Below are 17,859 nucleotides of genomic sequence, written 5' to 3' on the forward strand. Positions count from 1 at the left end.
TAATCAGTATACAAATAGTGTCCTATATATCTCAATTGATTAATATATCTCTTAAGGGCTTATACATTTATCCTCCATCTCTCACCTCTACCCTGGAAAGTTATTGTTGAACAAACAGATCATTTAACCTCTAGAAATTCTTACAGTCTAGATTTTGATGGCTCCATCACCATGATGTCCATTAACTTTTTCCTCTGTCCTCTGTGTTTTCTGTAAATTATATTTGGATCTGAACGCTTGATTGGGTTCAGATCTATTGGTTTTGGCAAGAATGCTTCACAGGTGTTGTTGTGTTCCACTGTAAGTGGACACAATGTCTGATGGCCCGTTTTATGATATTAGCAGGCACCAATGTTCAGTGCCTAGATCCATTACCATTTGAAACATGGTGATCCTCTATTTTATCATTGTTCTTCACATACTAACTGAAACAACCTCATACAGAGAAACTTCCCTTCATCAACTATTGGGTAATTCATTGATACAGTCAGAGAGAAAAGGCAGAATAAGTGCTTGATTCTCTTCCTTGCACATTTCTCAAACGAGTCAATTCACTGGCACCTACCAACAGGTCACCTGGTAAGGTTTTTGTTTTGTGTCACTGTAAACTCAAGGACTTAAACATACTGGATGTCTTGTTCCCCTGATGTTCTCTACTGTTGCTCAAATTCCCCCTTTGGTCAGCGGGAACCACTGCAGGTTGGGTCCTCTGTCCTTTAGATATTATTCTAATAATTGGATGACTTCCTTGTCTGCTCATTTGAAATATACTTCAGGCTGATCTTGAACATTTTCAAGAAGCTCTGCTTCCTTTTAACAAGAAATCATATTTGGAAACCACAATCTGGGCACTAGGAATGCTCATTGACCCTGGACAGGTGACTATTTCCATGCCTTTACAGAGGACTGGGTTAGGGAATATTTTTTTAAAAATGCATTGTAAATACAGACTGATGGTTTTAGTTTAAATTCCGAGCTTCAGGTTTTTACTTAAATCCCTTAATTTATATTAGTACTTCTTTTCTTACATGCTGAGAATCCAGATTTTCTTTTTTTTTTAATTTTATTTTATTATGTTAGTCACCATACAATACATAATTCGTTTTTGATGTAGTGATCCACGATCCATTGTTTTTGTATAACACCCAGTGTTCCATGCAGTACGTGCCCTCCTTAATACCCATCACTGGGCTAACCCATCCCCCCACCCCCCTCCCCTCTAACACTCTGTTTCTCAGAGTCCATAGTCTCTCATGGTTCATCTCTCCCTCCAATTGCCCCCCCTTCATTTTTCCCTTCCTTCTCCTAATGTCCTCCATTCTATCCATTATGTTCCACAAATAAGTAAAACCATATGATAATTGACTTTCTCTGCTTGACTTATTTCACTTAGCATAATCTCCTCCAGTCCCATCCATGCTGATGTAAAAGTTGGGTATTCATCCTTTCTGATGGCTGAGTAATATTCCATTGTATATATGGACCACATCTTCTTTATCTATTCATCTGTTGAAGGGCATCTCGGCTCTTTCCACAGTTTGGCTATTGCGGACATTGCTGCTCTGAACATTGGGGTGCATATGGCCCTTCTTTTCACTACATCTCTGTCTTTGGGGTAAATACCCAGGAGTACAATGGCTGGCTCATAGGGTAGCTCTATTTTTAAATTTTTGAGGCACCTCCACACTGTTTTCCAAAGTGGCTGTACCAACTTGCATTCCCACCAACAGTGGAAGAGGGTTCCCCTTTCTCCACAACCTCTCCAACATTTGTTGTTTCTTGCCTTGTCAATTTTTGCCATTCTAACTGGTATAAGGTGGTATCTCAATGTGGTTTTGATTTGATTTGAATTTCCCTGATGGCTAATGATGATGAACATTTATTCATATGTCTGTTAGCCATTTGTATGTCTTCTTTGGAGAAGTGTCTGTTCATGTCTTCTGCCCATTTTTTGACTTATTTGTTTTTTTGGGGTTTTGAGTTTGAGAAGTTCTTTATAGATCTTGGATACCAAGCCTTTATCAGAAAAGATAGTATTGGTATATCACTTATTGACTCATTTGCTTTATCACACGATATGCAATAGTCTTAGAGCAATAACAACCACACACCATCAGCATTTGTGATTCCTTACCCTGGGTATCAGGCTATACACAGTTCATTACATAGGCACACTGATATATATACACATATGTACACATACATATATATGGACTTATGCATATATACCACATACATAAGTATGCACACATATATGTATGTATGCATAAATACATGTATATAGGTATGAAGAAAGAGATTTTATATTGGTAGACCTATGAAAGAGTTTTATAGCAAAACTATTTTCAGGGGTGCCTGGGTGGCTCAGTCATTTAGCATCTGCCTTCGGCTCAGGTCATAATCCCAGGGTCCTGGGATCAAGCCCCGCATTGGGCTCCCTGCTCCGTGGGAAGCCTGCTTCTCCCTCTCCCACTCCCCCTGCTTGTGTTCCCTCTCTTGCTGTGTCTCTCTCTGCCAAATAAATAAATAAATAAATCTTAAAAAAAACCCACTATTTTCAGAAACAAAAGTCTTTCTAAAAAATTTAAACATCAAATGTCCATGTGTTTTAAGAGAAATACTTACAGTCTCTTCATATTATCTAAGTATTAAAAATAAGAATTTTGGGGCACCTGGGTGGCTCAGTCAGTTAAGCAGCCAACTCGTGATTTCACCTCAGATCATGATCTCAGGATCATAGAATGGAGCCCCATGGTTGGGCTCTGCGCTTGGCACGGAGTCTGCTTGAAATTCTCTCCCTCTCCTTCTGCCCCTCCCCCCACTTGTGCTCTCTTTCCTAAATAAATAAATATTTTTTTTAAAAAAGAGGAATTTCTTTTAGTACACATGCACATTCTTTAATCAGATGCATTTGTGACTTTAATACAGCATCACTGGTATTTTCTGAAGAACATGTTTTTAAGTCTTATTTGTTTGTTCATAAAGTTGCCCAAAATCTTTTTCAGAGATACAGTGTATGGAAAATACATTCGTGGTTACAAGTCCCAAAAACTGACTCTTTTCTGGAGACCATTTTCATTTTAATTGAGAAACCTCTCTCACTATATACAGGCAAAGAGATACCCCAGCAAGCTCAGAGTAAATTCTGCTGAATGAAAAATACTCTCCATTCCATTTTTATACTGAAATATGTAAAAATGTTGGCATAATATTGTTACCAGTAGAGCCAGTCTTCCCCCAAGCAGAATGCTTTTCAACAATGTATATATTCTTATAAGACAAACTCTGTCAAATAAGTTATTTCTATTTTGATTCTCTGAATATTTTGCTAAATTTAGAACTACAAAATTAAAGGCTTTTTTCTATCTTATTCTATTTAATACAGGATATTAATTTATCCAATTAAAAATAGGAGTTACATCAAAAGATTTTTTTTTCCTCTCCCAATGAACAATTCTAACATTTCAAAGTTAAATACGGTGCATCCTTTGAGCTCCACTGAGCTTTCAGTCCTCCCCTTGCTTTTGTAAGGATGCATTTTAACACGTTCCTATTTGCAAGCTCTGTTTTCAGTCACTGCAGTTTGCTTGGAAGCTTCGAACACTTAAGGTTTTCAGTATTTGGAATTAAGATTTCCAAGGTATTTTTTAACAAACGATACCACGGTGCAGAGGATTTGCATATAATAAAAGTTCTAAAGTATGCCAAGACTCGGGTTTGTTTAGAAAGCGGTTCATCAGAGCTTCAAAGGTTTTTAAAGTGGATCAAGGTGAAGCAGCAATGAAGGAAAGCACATATATTAGATGTTGATAATTCTACTCACTATTTGAATAACATTTTTAATTATGTAACACTGCAACCAATCCCAAGTATATTTTGGCTTCATAGTTGTTGTTGTTTTTTAATGTAATAACATTATAAGTACCACAGAACTGTGTTTCACTAAAATGCCATAATATCACCACAAAAAAAGAAAAGTTTTAGCTCCAGTGTTGAATTTTCACTGAATTTAAAATAGCATCCATAATAATATTAGGTGTTCCATCTTTGAAGAAATGAGCTTCCAAAGCTTTGCTTTGTTTTATGTTTGGATGAAGAACTGAATTACAGAAATTAATTGCCTTTCTTTATGATATCATTTCGGAGTTTACACAGTTCTTTTGGTAGAGGCAGAAACTTAGCAGTTATTTTTCCCTTTTCACACATTCACAAGAAAATATAGGATCAAATGAGTAAAATTAAATTAGAAAAATCATTTGCTCTAAATGAAAGGTCATGCTTTCCAGAGTAATTGTACCTTCTGCAGCTACGTGGGGGGGGAGTCACCATCTCCTGAAGGTAATCACCACATTCTGAAATAGATGATGGAGCTTTTTCAGCATATCCGTTAAAGTCCGGATGTTGTATGGTCAATTATTTTATTCTCAGCCCTCTGGTAGGTGGTAAATGTTGACAAAGGATGTGTTTATTATCGAGTCTCTTAGGAAAAGTTAAGATCATATTTAAATTTTCCTTGAATATTAGTTTTGGGGATTATTGCTGGAATCAAAAGTTTATTCTAAAACAAATAACCAAGTTTCACCAAACATAAAGCAATAAAATAACTGTAGCCGTATACCCTACAATAAATGGCAGAACCAGTGCAGTGAAGGCATTCAGATGGCTGTTCGTGTTCTCTATGAAGGACTGTAGCCTCTACGTCATGTAGATATTTCTTGTATTCTAGCTTCCCCATGCTTTCCGCACCATGACAGTGCTGGGCATTGCACTGGCCACAGCACCCGGCCCAGCTGGCTACTGCATTAAGTGGTCGGAAGGTACACAGGTTCAAAGATTTGCTCCCACTATCCCCCATGACCAAAGGAACCCCTTGAGGCAGACCTCAGTTGATTGTTTTTGCTAAGTTGCTTCTGGAAAGGGTCAAGAAGGGCGGATTACAGCTGACTGGCTTTCAGATTTAACCATGCGAAGAGAGAACTCCATTCACCGCAAAGATGGGATCGTGGTAGAAGCTAGGAGTACAAAATGGAACTCTACAGGGGTGCCTGGGCAGGTGGCACAGTCGGTTGAACGTCCAACTCTTGATTTCAGGTCATGATCTTGGGATCGTGGGTTCAAGCCCCGCGTTGGTCTCCACACTCAGTGGGGAGTCCATTGGAGATTCTCTCTCTCCCTCTGCTACCCCCAACCCCCCGCTCACACGCTCACGTGCTCTCTCCCTCCCAAAACAACACAATAAAAACAAAGCCAAAAAAACAAAATGGAACCCTACAAAACCCACCCTGATGATTTCATTGGAATTATTGTTAATAACAGTTCTTAAAAATCAAAAACCCAGGATACACGATGAACCAGAAGGCATGCTGGGACAATGGGCATAATCTAAGAAAGACCCAGGAAGTTAATGATTAGTATTCCTATTCAGGCTCCATGCCTGTCAATATGTGTGAGTAGGTACGTGGATACATTTTTACACTCTGTGTTTTAGTCCCTGAGAATTCACAGATGATCTTGTGCTGGCTTTGAGGCACTATGTATGAAAGAACATGGGATCAGGAAAAATACAATCCTATGGCTAGTTTCAACCAATTGCAACTGTGTGGCTTGGGATAATTCTCTTAACCTCTCTGAGCTTCAGTGTTCTTACTTGTACAACGGGGCTCATGACATGTGTAAAATATGAGTGAAAGAAGTATGTTTCAAAGAGCGTTTGAACCACAGAGAAGAGGTGATGAGCCAGGAAAGATCTTGCTCTCCAGATCAACCTGCATCTCCCACCACCACCCCAATGCATTACCTATCCTCTGGTAACAGGACACCCACATGTCTCCAAACACTACCCACGCTTTCACACATCTACGATAAAACACCTGCTCTTCTCCTAGGGGAGGATGCCGTTCTCCCTTATTGTTCACTGGAGGGAAGGAAGCATTTCCTTCCTGCTCCTTCAGGGTAGAAAGAGTGAGTCTCAGCCCAACTTTTCCCAGAACATGGCCATCTCCTTGGCCAACAATCGAGACATTGGCCAGGCTATGCTCACTAGGAGGTGTCATCACTAAGGTCCTGCATCCTCATGATCAGCAGATGGTGGCAGGCCCTGGTCTCTCAGGACAGGCCTGCTCTTCTTTGTCTCCCTCTTCCAGATTCCATGTGGTTAGATGAGTAACTTGGACCCAAGTTCATCTGAATACCATCAGTCTCTCTCCACAAATAACCTGAGTGTGCAGGTGCCTAGAATTGCATACGGTGGTGGAGTGGGATAGGTGATGAGGGAGAGCGAAATGCAAAGCCCCATTGTTGCTTTGAGCTTTAGCTGCATACTCCCAGTTCAGCCTTTGAGAGAGATCTCTGTATTGGGTGTTGCACACTGTGTGACTCTTAGTAAAAGGGTTCTGACTCCTATTCTTGTTCCTTATACATACCTCTCTCGGAAATGCAAAGGAGGCCATGGGATGCTTGACAGGAAGAATTCAGTCTCCCCTGGCCCCATGTCTCTATCATCCTCTACTGCAACCTTTACCTGTCGTGCAGCCTTCCACCCTCCCCTCAGAGGCCAACTCCAAGAAACTTCCTTCATGTCCCTGTGCAGATTTCCATGCCCCCAACTAGATTCTCATGGCATTTTGCTCACATCTCTAACGCAGCCTACATTTTATTCCCCGATACTGCACTGATTTGCGTATACAGCTGCATCCTCTTCCATACTTTAAATTCCCCAAGGAATTTCTATTCTCTGTGCATCCTCCTGAGCTCCTAGAACTATGTCTAGGAAATAGCAGGCCCTCAATAAACGTGTTGAAGGAACATTACTTTAACATTACTCGAATGCTACCTGCATTTATTCCCCAAAGGGGAATACATATCTGCCATTGCCGTACTTCATACCTTGAGAGAAAGCTCAAAGGAGAGGCTCAGGGAAAGCATATTAGGATTCTTGATCTAACTTGAAAAAGCCTGCAGCCACTATAACATTCCTTTTCCATCTTCCCTGAGAATGTTCGTAACGTCTGTGGACTTTACTCAGGCTTTTAAAGGTTATACGCTTCTCCCAACACCACTTTACTTTCCCAAAGTTTCACTACATCACTGCTGATTGGTGGGGAGGAAGTTCTGCCACCAAACACCCCTGCCTACTAAACAGTCTTCAGAACCTTACAGCTGGAGCTCCCACTGAGCTGAGCAGCTGTAGGTTCATGTGCTAACCTGGGCTTGCCTGGGACCCATGGCCCACTGAGAGCACGGGTTGGGGAGGGGGGCTCCGCTTCCCACGGCTGCTTGAGATGCCTCAGCCTATTGTGAAGGAGTAGTCAACCACGCTGACGAGTGTTGGCCCTGTTCTGAGTTCACAGATAGTAAAGCACCCTCCGAAGTAGGAGCTATTCCTACCCACATGCCATGATAAGGAAACTGAGGCAATGATCCTTCACAGGGTTTGCCCAAGGTCACAGAGCAGGAAGTGGCAGAGCTGGGCTCCCACCAGCATGCCTCCCTTTTCTCAACTGGGAGAACATGGACTCTAGGGTCACATAAAAGTGGTTCCACGCGTGTGACCTCAGTAAATCACCAAACTCTCAGAATGTCATGCACTACGGCACATAAGAAATGTGACCTTAATTTTTTTTTTAATCTCATGAATTTTTTCTAAAGATTTTATTTATTTATTTAAAAGGGGGAGAGTGAGTGAGAGAAAGCACGAGCAGGGGCAGGAGGAGAAGCAGACCCCCTGTTGAGCAGGGAGTCTGACATGGGGCTCGATCCCAGGACCCTGGGATCATGACCTGAGCCGAAGACAGTCGCTTAACCTACTGAGCCACCCAGGCACCCCATCTCTTGAATTTTTTAATGGAAGCCTAATTTGCAGTCAATGAAATACTCCAATCTTAAGCATATAGTTTGATAGGTTTTGATCAATACAGACCCTCATGTAATGCACACCCCTCTCAAGATGCAGAGAACATCTATCACCCCCAGAAAGTTCTTTGAACCGCTTCTGGGTCAATCCCCACCCCCTCTCCAAGAAGTCCTTATTTTGTTTTCTTTTACCATAGCTTAATTCTTTAATTTGTTATCTTTTGCCTAACTATTTCAAACTCCCATTCTAGGTAGTGTCAGAAACTTTGTCTCAGACAATTTAGGGATTTTCCCAGTCTATTCCCCCGGATTTTATGTACACTGAGAGGTGAAGCTTGTGCCCCATTTCCCCACATTTTGTGAGCTGGTGGGACGTGTTCTCATGGTCACTTGACCACACTAGTCTCTACTGGGAGGTCCCCAGGCACTGGCCCACGTAAGACACTCCTCTCTTCCCTTACCTCCAGCATCAAGACTTCTTTAGCCAGCTACACCTGGGCCCTCCCAGCTATGCCTGGGCCCCCCTGAGGACAAAGGAACCCCGCAGCCCACAGCTGTAGGTCACCTCAACCCCTGCCTCTCGACAGCAAAAAGGGTTATTTCTGCCACCCCTCTTCTTGCCTGAGCCATGAAGGCAGGGGTACAGACCCCCGAGTCACCTGTTCTCAGGGAGCCTGGTGCTACTTCTCTCTCACGCTGCTCATATCCTCCCTAAGTCCTGGGTCTCGGGATCAGACACATCAGGTAACCCAGTGCCCTTTTTCTACCCCTCCCAAACCATCCCTTCCTGGAGGCTGCAAAGGGGTGAGACCTCACAGCAAGGGTCTTGCGCTATCTGGGTGTTGTCTATAGGTGGGGACCAGCATGGTTATCAGTGACACCTGGAAGGACAATCTGAAACACTGGACCGACAGGAAGTTTGGAAAGGCCTGAGTCGCAAAGATGGGGAGTGAGTGGACAGCAGTAGTGAAGTCTGGAGAATGGCTCGGATCACTGCTAGCAGTTGGGAGTCAAAAATCAGGGAAAATAGGACAACGTACAAGTTAAGCAGGTGGGGGCAACTGCGTCAAATTCCCTGGACAGAGTTGCACCCGGATCCTTTCAAAGGCTTTAGCAGCTAATGGACTCCAGGTCTTAGTTCCCAAGACAGGGAAGAGGCTACAGGGGAAGGTCCCCGGGCGGGGGAAGCTGGGAGTGAGCTCAACAGAAGTAGCCGGTGTCATAAAGAAGCTGGCTCCAGAGCCACACCAATGAAGAATTGTGACCTTAGGCAACTTACTTCACCTATGTCCTCCTCTGTTTCCTAAACACTAAAATGGGCCCATGTTGGGTAGACAGGGGAAAGTCCTTTCTCTTCACCTCAGGTTTTTAGGAGGAAGAGAGGACCCTAAAGATTCCTGGCTCCCGCTCCCTCCTCCTTCCTTCCCTGCCGTCAGAGGGACAGCGAGTTACCCAGGGGTGGGGGGTGGAGGAGGGGGGTGAAGAACATCTGTTGCTATACAGATTTTGTTCGAGTGGCGCTAACCTATCAGAAGTCCCAAGTACCGCAGGTCCCATCCCTTTTTGGTCCTTATCTCACCAGGATAAGTGAAAGGACATCATCATCCACGCAGCTCCCCTGCAAGCCCCACATGCCCACCGAGTGGGCTTCTCCAAGGACTAACTGGGAGGCAAGAACATGAAGAAGCCCAATGTTGTCACCCCCTAAGCCTTGTTCTCCAATGCAACATCCATCAGGATTTTAGCGGACCCTCGCTGCTTTGCATTACTGATGGGTCCCCTCAAGCTCCACCAATCATGGTGCCTCCCTTGGACAATCCTGGTGGCAATTACTGCGAGGATATAAAATGTAAAGTGTCTGGAACAGATTACATGCTCAATAAATGTTTGCCGCTGCAATTATGCATGGATATTTCACTTTTTAAAATCACATAAGCTCTCATTCTCTAAGTTTCCTTGTCTGTAAAATGTCATTAATTATTTTGCAGATTAGGTAAAAAAAAAAAATAGAGATGTTGGCACTCAGTAATCATTACCTCCCATATCCCAGTTGAAAAGTATTATTCTTATAAATGCCTTTCGAGCATATAAATGCATCCGCAGACAATACAAGAATGTTTTACAAATACTTGGCTACAGGATAGGTCTCCCAAATTGTATGTGACATGTGTCCCCATCTGAGATAATTGATATGTTGCATAGCTCTCTCTCAAGGCTCTTGCTGAATGTTCTCTATTCGATAAAGACTTTAGTAGATCATCACCACAGGTCCCGAAGAACCATGTCCTCTCCTATCTTACCCTGTGTATAAATGATCTTTATTTGCATAAAGGTGCAGTGGGATTTGAAGACAGAAAATCTGAACTCTGTCAACGGGACCAGCCAATTACAGACTTCATGCTCTCTGCCTCGGTTGTCTTCGACGTCAAGTGGTTGCAGATAATGCATCTCACAGGGTTGCCCTGAGAAGCGTGCCTGGAGATACACATGACGGTGCCTGGGAAACAAGGATGTGCTATAAAAAGAATGTTGTGTGGAGAGTGAGCCCAGGCTAATGAGACACGGCAGGAGGCCACCTCATCTGTGCACACGTGAGTTCAAAGGAACTCAAAACTCAAGAAAACTGATGCGATCTGTAGCTGTTTCAAGATATGCAACCAGCTGCCTTCTCCTCGTAAAGTCAATTTGCAAGACATCAGGAGTTTCAGTGACTCCAATTCTGGAATTCATGGCTCTGGAGCTATTGCTGTCATTATTACTATCCTCTTTGGGCTCCCATGATGTGCTGGGGCCGAGGGAAGGGACAGACAGAAACCACTGCAGCTTCTCCCTTCAAGGGATGGCATCATTCACTTTGAGATGAAATGGTGCTATTGTCTGTGAGAACACCTTGATGTGTCCTTTTGGTGGAGGAAGTCAGGCGCCCTAAGCTGAGTCCAGATGAGAAGAAGGGGAGGCAAAGAGAGAGAAGGTGTGCTTTATATCCCAATGGGAGGACACCTCAGCCTGGGAAGCTAAGGAATGGGAGAAGAGTAGAGTGGGAGCATTAGAGACCCCAACAACGTGGCAGCAGGAGGGGTCATGAGGAGCTAGAGGACCCTGGTGCTGTTCTGTGCCCTCTGATGATAAACTGTACCCCAAAGCCGTTCCTGAAAGCATCTTATAACTAGTAGCTTCCTGAAAGCAGTGCACAGGGCACGCTAAAAGAGAGAGAGTAAGAAGCAGAAGCTAGCCTGGCCCAATGAAGGGAAAGAGGGCCTGCATTCCGGGAGGCAGGTGGGTGCCCAGGCCCCCCCACAATACCCAGGGGAGCCGGAAGTGAGAGAGGTGAGCGGGGATGTGTGAGCCCCTGTACTTCACGACTACGGGATCTCAGAAATCCAGGGGCCAAGACCAACTGCATCCTGTGGGGCCTCAGACAGTCATGTTTAAATTTTAAAGGAAGCCATGTTCCCAGAGGATGCATAACTTAAAGCTCTGGGAGGCAGATTTCTGGGCTACACTGAACTGGTTTATCTTCTCTCTAAAACATGAACTGGGGAGGAAGCAGAGAGAAGACTGGAGGCAACCCCCTCATCCTGGTCACAAGGAAGGGGAGATGCTGGGCATCTCAAACAGCTCACGGGCATCTCGAACAGCTCACCAGTGTCCCGAGCAAGGTAATTTGATAGGGTGCAGTAACAGGTTTTGTTTACTGGTTACTTGGTTTACAACTGTTGCATTTTCAGGAATAGGGAAATCTAAGCGTACTTTACTGCCTAGACTCTGGGCATCTTCTCACTCCTCAGCTTGGGAACTGCAGGGGGAAGCAGGGGGAAGGAACATGGCTAGTTCTACCTCCCTCCCCGCTCCACATTTTCCTCCACTTCATCTCCCCTCTGGGCTCCTCCAGTGTCCAGGAGGAAGGAAAGATAAGAGGAAAGAGGCAAAAACTATCTTTTTTCTTTTTAGCTTGGGTATTGGAGGACATCTTGGTTGCTAAGTGTCCTGTTACAGCAGACGAGCAAGTCCCAGCTCTTTCTGGTGGGAAGACTCGGGGGTGGGGCTTGAGCACCCCCAGCCCACCCTGTGGGGCCACCCTACACGTTTGCCCAGCATCGAGACAATCCCTGCTCTTGCAGACTGTTCCATATTGCTGTGTTGACCTGGTGATCCTCCTAATTGGCTTAGGTTGGGGAACCCTGTTCCCTTCCTCTTTTGGGGTGAGGGAACAACAAATTACCAAGTCTTTGACCTCTCAGAATTGTCTTTGAAGACACCTCCACAGTGGCTCTCCAGCCCTTCCCCCCACACAAGGTGATGATACTCATTGGATGTGCGTGTGCACTTCACACTGAAATGGGCCCTCAGACCGCATGCGGCACTTGCCATCCATGTGATCTGGGCCAATTTGCTTTATCTCTCAATTCCTTAGTTTCTTAATTCATAAAATGGGGATGAAGCTAATTGTATCTACCCCAGGGGTGATGTAAGGTTAAAACAAGTAAAAGCAGTGTCTGTCCATAATCGTAAATGTTAGCTACTCTTTTTATGATAGTCCTCAGCGTGGGTTCTTAGGCAAAACTCTGAAGCCCTGGAAAATAACCCCCATAATACCTTGTATCACTCAGATGGCTTCTAGTTCAATCACCTCATCTTCTCATGAGGAAAGACACCCAGTCTTCCCTGATGTTTTCTCCTCCTCTGTGTCCACATTCATGACTTGGATTATATATTTTGGAATGTGATTGCATTTAGTTTACCATTTGATTATAACATGTGTAATCCTTCTCTCTAGAATGGGATGCTGAATAAGACTTTTCTTATTTCCTAGGAATTAAGGCTTGGAGCTGAGAACAAGGAAGCCCTAATTACCCACATTCTAAAGAGGACTGTAAACAATTAGAGTCAGACTTTTCTCCCAGGGCTTGGGAAGGGGTTGAAGGACCTGCTCTATAGCAACCTTCAAGCATCCCACTCTCCTCTCCAGGCTACAGAGGGAGAGAGAAAGGGCAGGAGCAACTGTCCTTGCTGGTTTGGCTGCCCGATAAAATACAGAACATGCAGTTAAACTTGAATTTCAGGTAAACAAATAATTTTTTACTGGAAGCATCTCAAATATCACAAAGGACACACTTATACTAAAAAACAAACAAACAAAAAAAAAAAACAACACTAGTCATTTATCTGAAATTCCAACTTACCTGGGTGTCATGTATTTCTGTTTGCCGAATCTGGCAACCTTATAAGTGAGAAGGGCAGTATTTTTGGTCAGAGGGGATCCCGTGCCCTCTGAGATGGCCAGGGTAAAGCCTATCCCCTAGGAAAGCATACACACTCCCCCTCAGAGACCACCAGCTTTGCAGAAATTACTGAGAGCAGGTCAAGAGACAGACCAGACCAGGAATGTCTCTTCACCACCATCATATGGTCAGTTGCAAAATAGAATCCCCGCCTCCCCGAGCCCAGAGAGGCTGGACCTAGACAAAGAGGAGAGAGGAAATTTCTTCTCATTTTAGGACAGGGAAGATTATGATCTCCAGTAACACACACACACACACACAAACACACACACACACAATGGCAACAAAGGACCAGGAGAAATGAAAGTGCAGATCACATGATCTCATACCCCTTCCCATGTCAGGTTACTTGATACAAAGGCTAAAAATGGATATCAGGTTGAGTTTTAATCTGGAGTCCACTTTTAATGATCAGGAAAGGCCAGAACTTCTGCCCCCGGGGAAGTGGGAGAGAGGTACTTTATCCTATCCCACCCACTAAGTATAACTAAGAACCCTGGATGCTGTACATAAAACAAACAAAAGGAGACCAAACAGTAGAAAGAAGAAGATGGACAAATGAACAAGCCAGGAACCTCATGACCGAGGAACAATACAGTGATGCAGTCCCTGGTTTTTTGGTTTGCCTGTTTGTCTGCCTCACATAGCCTGGGCTGGATACTGGAGAAGCTGGTAACCCAGAATGCCAATAGGCACAGGCAAAAAAAGGAAGAAATAAAAAAGCAGGCCCATGAAAAACCTGCTCTTTTTAGCCAAAGGATCTGAAAAGGGGTCACCTAACAAGGTAACACACTTGCAGACAATGATTTCTCTACTCTCGTCAAACACCACAGGAAAAAAAAACCTGTTGAACCTACTCTCAACCCCACCAACAAAGGCCACAGAGAGAGCACAGACTCCACTCTTGCAGGGTTAGAACCAGGCATGCAGCTCCCCTGCTGGGGTCATGTCAGACAGCTGAGGGGAGAGCCAAGACTTTCCTCAGGACTCAGCAGTGAGCCCCTCTCTCTAAGCCCCCTCCCCTCCTCTGAGGTGTCAATGGGGACCACTTGGGGAGGCTGGACTTCCACTCCACTCAGCAGTAATGAGAAGTTCCTCCCCCTCTGCACTGGGTTGGCATCAGAGAAGACCCAGAAAAGAGTCAGGACTTACTGAGGCTTACTCCACCCATAGAGGGTCCAGAAAGGCCATGAAGGAACAGCAGTGAGGTGTCCTTCCCGCTCTCAGATGAAGTAGTATCAGCAGAGGCCCAGTGGGAGCCAGAATCCCCACACCCTCAGCAGTAGTAAGGAACACCTCCTTCATCCACAGATGCCCATGGGGTCTGAATGAAGAAACCACAGTTCCACCCCCTCTGGCAGTAATGAGGTACTACCACACTTCACCCATCACACTAGTTTCAGAGGCTACTTGCTAACCTAGAAGAAATAAATAACATCCTTAGAAGACTCTTCTGGCATACTATCCAAAATATCCTGGTTTCAACTGAAAATGGTACTTCATTTCAAGAACCAGGAAGATCTCAGACTGAGTGCAAAACAATACAATCAATAGATACCAACCCTGAGGTGAAGATGATGTTTGAATGATCTGACAAGAATGTTACAGCAATCATTATAAAAATGCTTTAATGAGCAGCTGTGAACACACTTGAAACAAATGTAAAAATGGAACACTTCAGCCAAGAAAGAGAAGATATATAAAGGAGCCAAACAAATTCTAGAACTGAAAAGTAAATAATGACTCAAGGAAATTCTCTAGAAAGGCTAAATTCCTTTCTCCAGAAAGGAAATAGTAAAAGAAGGACTCTTGGAACACCTGGAAGAAGATAGAAACACAGAAAGAGCAAAAGTGTCAGCAAATACAACAGACTTTCTCCTCTTGAGTTTTCTAAATTATGTTTGATGTCTCGAGCAAACATTGTAACACTGCTTGATGTAGTTCTCAATGTATACAGAGGAAATACCTAAGATGATTATATTATAAAGGAGGGAGGATAGAGGGACATAAGGACAGGTAAGATTTCTACATTTCACCCAAACTGGTGAACTGTTGACACCCTCAGATTATGATAAATCATGTATATACAGTGTAACACCTAGGCAAACATTGAAATAACTACACAAAGATACAGACTCAAAAGTATTACAGCTAAATCAAAACTAGAACCCTAAAAAATGTTCAAGAAACCCACAAAGGGTCAAGAAAAAGAAAAGAAGCAAATAAATAAATAAATAAATAGAACAAACAGAAAACAAAAAGTAAAATGGCAAACTTGAAACTTAACATAATAATAATTACATTAAATGTAAAATGTCTAAATATAACAATTAAAATAAAGAGATTAGGAGAGTGGATTAAAAAAGAAACATGACTCAACTATATGCTGCTATGCAAAATCACTTTAAATACAATGATTTACACAGGTTGAAACCAAAAGAATAGAAAAAGATATACCCTGGAAACATTAACAACAAAAGAGCAGAAGTTGCTATATTAACATTACATAAAGTCAAGGAGTTAACAGAGACAGAGAGGGACTTTATACAATGATAAAAGGGTAAGTCCACCAAGAAGACATAACAATCCTAAATGTATGTGCACCAAACAATAAAGATGAAAAATATATGAAGCCAAAGACGATAGAACTGAAAGGTGAAACAGACAAATCCAAAATGATCATTGGAGATTTTAACACCACTCTCTCAACAACTGATGGAACGATTACACAAAAATTAGCAAAGATATAGAAGTCAACAATACCATCAACCAACAGGATACAATCGACATGCATACAAAATTCCAGCTAACACCAGCAGAATCACATTTTTCTTATGTGCCCACAGAATATATATGAAGGTAGAGCATACTGTGGGCTATAAAACAAAATTCAACAAATTTAAATAATTTAAGTCATGCAAATTATGTTTTCTGACAGAAATAGAATCAAGCTAGAAATCAATAAAAGTAAAGTAACAGGAAAATTTTAAACACTGAATTTTCAAACACTGAAAACCAAGCAACCCACTTCTAAATAATCTGTGGATGAAAAAGGAAGTCTCAAGAGAATAAAATACCTTGAATAGGATAAAAGTGAAAATACTACATATAAAAATATATGGGTCTCAGAGCAGTACTGAGAGGAAAATTTATAGCAGTGAATGTTTACATTAGTAAAGAGGAAAAATCTCAAATCAATAATCTAAGTTCTCACTCCAAGAAACTTAAAAAAAAAAAAAACTCAAAGTAGGCAAAAGGAAGGAAATAACAAAGGGTCAGGATTTATAAAATTTAGAACAAAAAAGCAATGAGCCAATCAATGAACCAGAAAGCTGGTTTCTTTTGATTGACAAACCTCTAGCATGAGTGACAAAGAAAAACAAAGACTCTCAACTACAGAGAACAACCAGGTGGTTGCAGAGGGGAGGTGGGTGGGGTGTGGGAGAAATAGGTGAAGGGGATTAAGGAGTGCATTTGTCGTGATAAGCACTGGGTGATGTATGGAAGTGCTGAATCATTACAGCATACACCTGAAACTCACAGAACACCATATGTTAATTACACTTCAATATGGAATGCTGCGAGCAACATGGCAGAGGAGTAGGAGACCTGGATTTCGTCTCCTCTCAGGAATTCAGCTGGATAGGGATCAAACCATTCTGAACACCTACAAACTCAACAGGAGATCGAAGAAAAGAAAAGCAACAACTCTCTGAACAGAAAGGCGACCACTTTCTGGAAGGTAGGACGTGTGGAGAAGTGAATCTGAGGCGATATTCGGGAGGATAGACAGCGGGGGAGGGGCCTCCATCGGCCGCTTCTGGCAAGTGATAGAGCCGTGGAGCACAAAATTGGAACATTTATTTATTTATTTTTTTATTCTTATGTTAATCCCCATACATTACATCATTAGCTTTAGATGAAGTGTTCCATGATTCATTGTTTATGCATAACACCCAGTGCTCCATGCAGAATGTGCCCTCCTCAATACCCACCACCAGGCTAACCCATCCTCGCACCCACCTCCCCTCTAGAACCCTCAGTTTGTTTTTCAGAGTCCATCGTCTCTCATGGTTCGTCTACCCCTCCGATTTCCCCCGCTTCATTCTTCCCCTCCCGCTACCTTCTTCTTCTTCTTTTTTTTTTTCTTAACATATATTGCATTATTTGTTTCAGAGGTACAGATCTGAGATTCAACAGTCTTGCACAATTCACAGCGCTTACCAGAGCACATACCCTCCCCAGTGTCTATCACCCAGTCACCCTATCCCTCCCACCCCACCCCCCACTCCAACAACCCTCAGTTTGTTTCCTGAGATTAAGAATTCCTCATATCAGTGAGGTCATATGATACATGTCTTTCTCTGTTTGACTTATTTCACTCAACATAATACCCTCCAATTCCATCCACGTCGTTGCAAATGGCAAGATCTCATTCCTTTTGATGGCTGCATAATATTCCATTGTATATATATACCACTTCTTCTTTATCCATTCATCTGTCGATGGACATCTTGGCTCTTTCCACAGTTTGGCTATTGTGCACATTGCTGCTATAAACATCGGGGTGCACGTACCCCTTCGGATCCCTACTTTTGTATCTTTGGGGTAAATACCCAGTAGTGCAATTGCTGGATCATATGGTAGCTCTATTTTCAACTTTTTGAGGAACCTCCATACAGTTTTCCAGAGTGGCTGCACCAGCTTGCATTCCCACCAACAGTGC

General features: G+C 43.0%; 1 long non-coding RNA gene across 2 annotated transcripts in view; it reads right to left on the reverse strand.

Moving 5' to 3' along the window:
* LOC118015235 overlaps window positions 1–17,859 on the reverse strand; it is a 90,038-nt gene that overhangs the window by 6,685 nt on the left and 65,494 nt on the right. The window contains exon 3 of one of the 2 annotated variants that reach the window (XR_004680589.1): window positions 14,041–14,090. The exons of the other annotated variant lie outside the window; for it this stretch is intronic. This is a non-coding gene — a long non-coding RNA (uncharacterized LOC118015235). Of the gene's footprint in view, window positions 1–14,040; window positions 14,091–17,859 lie in introns of those variants that run through there. 2 annotated transcript variants of the gene reach the window in all.

The sequence above is a fragment of the Mirounga leonina genome, unplaced genomic scaffold (genome assembly GCF_011800145.1).
Source record: "Mirounga leonina isolate KUSES-001 unplaced genomic scaffold, KU_Mleo_1.0 Mir_165, whole genome shotgun sequence".
NCBI classification, from domain to species: domain Eukaryota; kingdom Metazoa; phylum Chordata; class Mammalia; order Carnivora; family Phocidae; genus Mirounga; species Mirounga leonina.